Raw genomic sequence first — 8,108 nt, 5'->3', positions numbered from 1 at the left:
ACTGGGCCATATTATGTTCTGGACGTGCCCCTCCCTCAATACCTACTGGGGACAAATATTTGAAGTATTCTCCCATATGTGTGGAACAGTAATAACTCTTTCTTTTCACACAGCAATTTTTGGCATAACTCCCCCTAACACATCTCCACAAGCAAACGCTTTGTCATTTGCCTCCTTTTAGCTCGTAGACTGATTCTCTTTAATTGGAAGTCCGATAAAGCACCCTCTTTTTCGCAATGGCTAAAAGAAGTCCTTTTCTTTCCTACCTCTAGAGAAACTTAGATATAGAGTGTGTAGAGCCCGCAACAACTTTGTTTTAGCTTGGAGTCCCTTTGTAGATTTTGTTGAAGAATTTTCCTTCAAGCAAACTGTTTCATTACATTTTTTACTCTATTTCATTTATTTATTTTGTCTGTGTCTGACTTAAGATACTGTTTCTGATGTGGAAAACTGGATGTGGAAGTCCCTGTTATATAGAAATGAGGAGAGGAATCTCTATCTAAAATTGTGTTTTGATTTGTAATTTTAGTCCCACTGCTTTGTTTTGTTTTTTGCTTTGTTTGGAGCCTAAAGGGGGAGGGGGGAGGGGGGGATTGTATGTGTGTTTATGTGGTATTTTGTATGCTATGCCTATGTGTGTTTTATGTGATCTTTTTGTTTGATATGCTATGCCTATGTACATGCTTATAACATGAAAACTGTAAAATAAAGTTGAAAAAAAAGAAAAAAGAACCCCTCACCTAGACCAACGTCGGGTCCGCGGACCACCATCCGGTCCAAATAGACCCTTAATCAGGGCTGCCAACATTGGACTGTCAGAATCCAGGAGCCACACGACCATAACTTTTTAAGGAAACATCCAGAGACAAATAAGGGACCCCATAAGGGTCCAATTTGGTTATTATTAAGATTCAAGCACAGCATCTTGACTCTATATTAGGCTACAGGACAAAAACAGCACCAAAAAAAACTGAGCTGAAAATGTTCATATATTTCTGTTTTTACTAAATAGTTCCAACCAATTGCATTGTCTTAATCCTTGAAGTGTGTATTTAAGATTCTGCCATGTACCAGACGGAAATAATGTCCCACAGGCTTAATTTTTAACCCTATGTTACACCCAAAAAGGGAAACATAGTGATGTATATTTTACTGCACTTTTGTAGTTGCCAACAACGCCATATTGTAGATAATTTGTTGTTCCAGTGGTGAGAATGAATGGTTGTAGAATGAATTTGAGTCATCACTCCAGCAGTGAGGTTTCTTTGCTTCCATTTATTGCATAGTACAAACAGCTTTCTATGGAGACCCTGGGGTCCCCACCACACAACAGCCTGACGGCCGCTGAGTGACCCACACTTAGATACATTTCGGTACAGTTTATATAACAGAGAGATCTAAAGAAGATGCATATGTGGGTGTGTGAGCTTCGGAAGGTGAGACCCCACCCACTGGCCAAGACATTTGCAAACTGTATAGGCCAGGGAGGGGGATGCCAAAACCTTCTGTCTCCCAGGTCTCCCAGGTAAACAACAAAGAGAATGTTAATTTTAACCCCACACCCCGCCCAGACCAACCGGCACCTCTCTGACTCAATCAACTCTCCTGTCTGACTGTAGGCTATTTGTAGACTTGTGAAGTTAAATAATGCTAACAAATGTGTATGTTATGTTATGAAATATACTCCAATACCCCCCATGGGAGACATTAAACGTCTTCCACAAACACGTATATTTCAAAAGAACCACAAAGAATCCGCCCCCCATGAAAAGCGACTGGAACCCCAACCAGGAAAAAAACAAAACATTCAGGAAAACCAAAACAGCAAACAACATCATACAGAACAATGCATATACAAAAACCAAGATTACATAGTACAGCGACACGGTGAATTACATCAAATAGACACATCCCCCAAAACTAATTAGCGTGCAGGATCCCTCTGTTAGCCTTTTAAACTCCAGGATAAAACATTACACAGCCACCACCCAGTGGAAGCTGACAGCATACAGTCGAATTACGCTCACCAAGCGATAACACCACCCCCCAAGATCAATGTCCCCCCCGCCTAGTCACCAAAATATACTCAAAGATAGCCTAATACTTATCCCTAAGTTTTACACCGTACCATCAAGCACATATGACAACTACCACGGAAGTGCCCACACGGATAAAAGAAGGCAGTGTACCCCCAATGAAACAATAACCCACAAAGCATACTCACATTAAACACAAGAGACCAGAGAGTATAAAAAATACCCTCGCATCACTCCCCATGGCAGCCATCGCCCCATAGTTCAAACCACCCTTATCACAAAAACATAACCCCAGGTCCCATATGCGCAGTGTTCCGCTCGATAATGTCTCTCTTGTAGTCTCCCTCAATGTCATCTTCTCACCCAGCCGTGCTCCAGCGCCGTACCCAGATTGTCCAACAGATAGCTGCATTTTAACAACAGAGCGCTCTACTAGCGACCGCAGGAGACGTGTCACCACACTCCCCACGAAGAACCCCTCCATCGCAAGTTCCCCACTCTGCTGGCACCCGCTGTCCCCAGTCCTCCTCACAACATACCCGCTACGAAGAACCCCGTCCATCCACAGGTTCCCCGCTCTGCCGTCCGCACCGCAGCGCGCTCCTTTAGCGATCGCAGAAGACAAGTTGTGTAGCCAGATGAGTCGTGCAGCCGTCCAAGATCTGGTCACGAGGCCCTCTCCTTGTAGATTCTCGAAAAGTTGTCGTCATGTCGTGCCGATGTCCATGACGAACCTCCACGGTGGTCCCCCCACGCCTCAGGAAGAAAACACGATCCGTCCACCCACCGCAAGGCAAAACTCAGACATCACCGCCCGCCGCATGTCCTTTCGACGCCTGGCTCAGTATCCCTGGAGACTTGCGCCCCCAAAAAAACAAACCAACGCGACTGCCGACTTAAACGCCATATGATGTATATTTTACTGCACTTTTGTAGTTGCCAAGAACGCCATATTGTAGATAATTTGTTGTTCCAGTGGTGAGAATGAATGGTTGTAGAATGAATTTGAGTCATCACTCCAGCAGTGAGGTTTCTTTGCTTCCATTTATTGCATAGTACAAACAGCTTTCTATGGAGACCCTGGGGTCCCCACCACACAACAGCCTGACGGCCGCTGAGTGACCCACACTTAGATACATTTCGGTACAGTTTATATAACAGAGAGATCTAAAGAAGATGCATATGTGGGTGTGTGAGCTTCGGAAGGTGAGACCCCACCCACTGGCCAAGACATTTGCAAACTGTATAGGCCAGGGAGGGGGATGCCAAAACCTTCTGTCTCCCAGGTCTCCCAGGTAAACAACAAAGAGAATGTTAATTTTAACCCCACACCCCGCTCAGACCAACCGGCACCTCTCTGACTCAATCAACTCTCCTGTCTGACTGTAGGCTATTTGTAGACTTGTGAAGTTAAATAATGCTAACAAATGTGTATGTTATGTTATGAAATATACTCCAATAGCAAATATCTGGAAGTATACAACATACAAACAAACAAACACATATGGTATTATTAAGCATATATTGACTCCATGTTAGGGCAAAAAAAAAAAAAAAACTGAGACAACAATGTTCAGATCTATATTTGTCTTTTTACTAAATACTTGTTGATAGTTTTCTTGCCGACTATTTTCTCATAATCCTTGGAGTGTGTATTTAAAGATTGCGTGTGTGTGCGTGTGTGTGAGTGTGAGTACACACGTGTGCGTCCCTGCATTCCCAGTAGGCTATGAAGGCTTACTTTGTGGTTCCTAGAATCTCGACCTATAGAGAACTTTCAACTATCAGGCTCCTCTCCTGTTGGAACCATCTTCGAGGTTTGGTCCAGGAGGCAGACACTGTTAGTTTAAGGGCAGGCTTAAAACTTAAAACGTTCCTTCCATTTGGGGAACAACAGCACCATCACCATCCATAGTCTCTAATGTCGTCATAGCCAGTGCAGTGCATGTTTGATTACCTCATTAACACATGACGTGCCTGGTGAAACATGTTCAACAACACTTATGAACGTGTGGTGTGGTGAAGTAAGTAAGTATGTACATCATATTTCTACAGTATATAACACTTCTCACAGAGAGAACTCACAAAGTGCTTGACATACAACAGAAATAAAAACACAGCATGAAACATTCAAATGATTAAAAACAACAAAACACACAAGCAAATCTAAGACATTCCACAAGTGGTTCTTAAAAATGTCCAGAGGCTGCAGCTCTCAAGACCTGTGGAGGGCATTCCATACATTTTAGTTTTTTACCTTTTTTTGTCCCGGGGGGAACTCCTCCTCCGCCTCCTCCAGCTTAAAAACAACAAAAAAACTAAAGATCTAAGACATTCCACAAATGCTTGTTTAACCCTCTAAGACCCAGTGATGCTTTTTGGCAACAATTATATTTAATAAAGAACGATGTTTAATTATTTTCTTTCCTGTTATTTTTTCACCTCTAAATCCTCATTGGGTCCTATTGTTTAGTCTTACAATGCCATTGGCCAGGATATTTGCATATAAATACCCCCCACAGAGCTGGAATCATCACAACTTGAAAAATCTCTGTTGGAACAGCATCTCTTTTTTCTCTGGAAGATATTCCTCACAAAAACGTAAGTAATATGCCTGTAATATTTGTTTTGGTGAACATTACAATGTCTAGAACATGTACATAATTATGTTATTATTGTGAAATATATGTCCCAAATTTAAATTAGAGCATGATTCATACTTGTTGCTTTTGGTCAATGTTGGGCCCTCTTGGTTGCAAAAAATACAAGATTGATGATTTAAAAATAGGGCTTATTGGTGTTATTATTCATAATGTATACTGTTCTGAGGCCAAATATTATTCATAATTGATCTGAGGCCAAATAATAAACCATATAAATGAATCATTAAGTTGTTTTAGTGAAGTAATTACACATTTGCCATGTTATCCATAAAAATGCCCTATAGGAAATTTTGCTATCTGATAGACCCAACGTTGCTATATGTCAACATTTGCATAAAAACATTTTTTTAAAAACATTATATTTTCCTCTTCAAAGTACTCCTACAAAACCATCTGAAAGGTTTTTTAAAAAAATTGCAAGTACAAATATATCCGGGTCTTACAGGGTTAAACAGTAATGTTTGTAAGTGGTTCTAAAAAAATCCACAGAGGCTGCCCTTTTTTCGTTCCAGCTCTCAAGACCTGTGGAAGGGCATTCTTTTTTGTTTTGTTTTAACTTTCTTCATCTCGTGGGGGAATGCGGAGGGGGAAGCAGTTAGGGGTTAAGTGTCTTGCTCAAGGACACTTCGAACCTTAGGCTTCCCAGCCATTCAACTATGGCCGCCCAACCTGGTACGAGGAATGACCAATAGACTCTGGACAGCTGACCTTAGGGTCCTGCTGGGCGCATAATATTGTTGTAGCAGGTCAGTGAAGGGTCCTGGACAATTGGACTACTACTTATGCTTCAAATGAGGCTCTACTGGCAGCAGTGGTGGACCAAAGTACTCAACCCCAGTACTTGAGTCAAAGTATAGATACTCCTGGTGAAACATTACTCAACCACAAATGAAAGTATTCAAAAGTACATTTTCTTTTTAATATCAAAGTGTAGACACTTTACAATAATTTATTTGTTTCCAGAAATGTAAATACAATATAAATAATATAGCAGCTCTACAAGCTCACTGTGATGCGTTGTGACCTTGTAGATCTTCTATTACATTTTTTAGTAAATGGGGCTTAACACTCGCATGACTGAAGTTTCATTCTCCTCCACCAAGCCTGAAAAAAGATCATTTTGATCCCCAAATCAGGCTATCCTATTGGCCACTGTCTCCCCTCTCTGCTCCAGACTAGTTCACACTTTCTCCCCCAAACAGTGGGGGGTTCCATTGTCTTCTAAAAAGCTGAGAGTTGAAAATGGGTTGCCAAATTTTGAGAGAGAAATAAGCAGGCAGGTCTATGAAAGTGTTACTGCATGCGTTGTGCACACTCACACACACCCCCTTTTAAAGTTGCAGCCGCGCACGCACACACACAGTCACACCACCGTCAAATGAATGGCAGGAGGATTCAGATTTCAGAGCGAAACTTTACAAAATAAAACTCTAAAATGCTTTGCACGGGGCTCGGGAGAAAGAGAAGAGGTGATATGGACACATTTTCGCTACATCGATGTGGAGAACAAAACACAATGCTTGATTTTATCCTAAGGCAAACAATGTGGGAAAAACACAACAACTTGAAGAGACACAAGCGTTCACCACAAAGAGATCGAGTTATAAGTTAACAAAAGGTTTGGTGGTGGTTGTTTACAACGTAACATTAAACGTGGTGTTGCGTGTCGGCTTAATGTTCCAACAAAAACACTAATCCGACCCCAAAGTGCCCAAACTAATGCTGACGAACTTACATTAGCTTCTTAGCATGTAGCGATAAACTTACACCTGGTGTTTGCACTTTCTCCATTTACAGCCCGTACATCTACACAAACGTTCAGATTTCAAATATAAAGTGCTTACCTCATGGCCAGGGATGTTACAATTATATTCGGGTAACCCATAAGTACCCATATTTTCCGTATTGTCCAATAAAAAACATTTTAATCCGATCGGTGGCCATTTTCTCCGTATTTTCTCCATGCTTTCAACTACGTGACCCTATCGGTTGGTAGGTGTAATTGCACCCTGATACACTATAACTCTATGAGAAAATGACCGCCAATCGGATTAAAATGCTTTTTATTGAACAATACAGAAGTTACGGTTACTTATACCCACCCGAAGTCAATTGTAACATCCGTGGCCACGGAATAAAAACTTTATATTTGAAATCCGAACGTTTATGTAGATGTACGGGCTGTAAATGGAGAAAGTGCAAAAAACAGGTTGAAGTTTCGTCATGACTGTCATAATATGACCGTCATGTGATGCTGCTTTAAATTTAGTAGCAGCAAGCGAACTATAGTAACTTGTAAACAACCCAGTGACAAACCTATATTATTATTATTCATAATAATAATATTCACATTATTGTCTGAGCGTAAAGCTCTCATTCTATCAGCTGTCCACGTCGCTGACAAACGCGTCTCCTCTCCTCCTCCCTCAGTGCAACAAGTGAACACAATGCTATGTTCCACAAATGTGCTTGCTCAATCCTGCGCAAAATATCTGATCTTCAAGCATAAAACAGTTGCTGCGTGACAAGCTGTATGCTTGTAGATCCTATCTTTTTCAACCGCTTTGCAGTGAAAGGGAAAGTGGAAAATGGGTCGCCAAATTTTGCGAGAGAAATAAGCAGGTCTATGAAAATGTTACTGCATACTGCATGCCGAGGCTAATTTGCAACACCAGTCCCTGGTTAGACCTTTCTATATAAATATATACCTAATAAAAATGCATGAAGCTCTAATCTAAACAAGTATGAAAAGATATTTATATCTGCAAAGTAACTAGTAACTAAAGTTTTCAAATAATTATAGTGAAGTAAAAGTACATGATTTGCCTCTGAGCTGTAGTGGAGTAGAAAAGTATTACCATTATAATGTAATTATATATATAATTATAATATTAATAATAATAGAAAGACGTGAAAAACAAGCCCAAAGCCGCTTATAATAAGCAGACATGGCAACATAGACTTGCATAGACTCGCTTCGCAGCTCGTCTACGGGCCGCTCTGCGGGGGGTCTAGAGGTGTCAACTGCTCTTGCCTGGGGGAGAGAGGGGGAGAGCGGTCAATTTAGCCGAAATATAACGGTTGGAATGGTATATATGGTATATATTTCATATTTATAATACGTTTCAGAAGAAAAAAAAAACGGAGATGATTTGAAACAAATATTTAGGAAAAGTCATGAAAGGGGAACTTTCTCAGAGCTTCATGAGAGAAGATAATCCACTTTAAATTCTCAAAATCGGTCATATTGATAGCTTAGTCATGCAAGTGTTAAGTGTCAAAATGTCGCAGAGCAAGACACTTAACCCCTAACTGCTCCCCCCTCCGAGCTCCTCTGTGGGCAGCACCTATAGTTGAAAACGGAAGTTCCCCCACGGGACAAAAAACGGTTAAAAACAAAAAGGTATGG

This window comes from Gymnoscopelus braueri, assembly GCF_963280865.1.
Source record: "Gymnoscopelus braueri genome assembly, chromosome: 21".
NCBI classification, from domain to species: Eukaryota; Metazoa; Chordata; class Actinopteri; order Myctophiformes; family Myctophidae; genus Gymnoscopelus; species Gymnoscopelus braueri.
Note: the sequence above shows the minus strand (reverse complement) of the source record.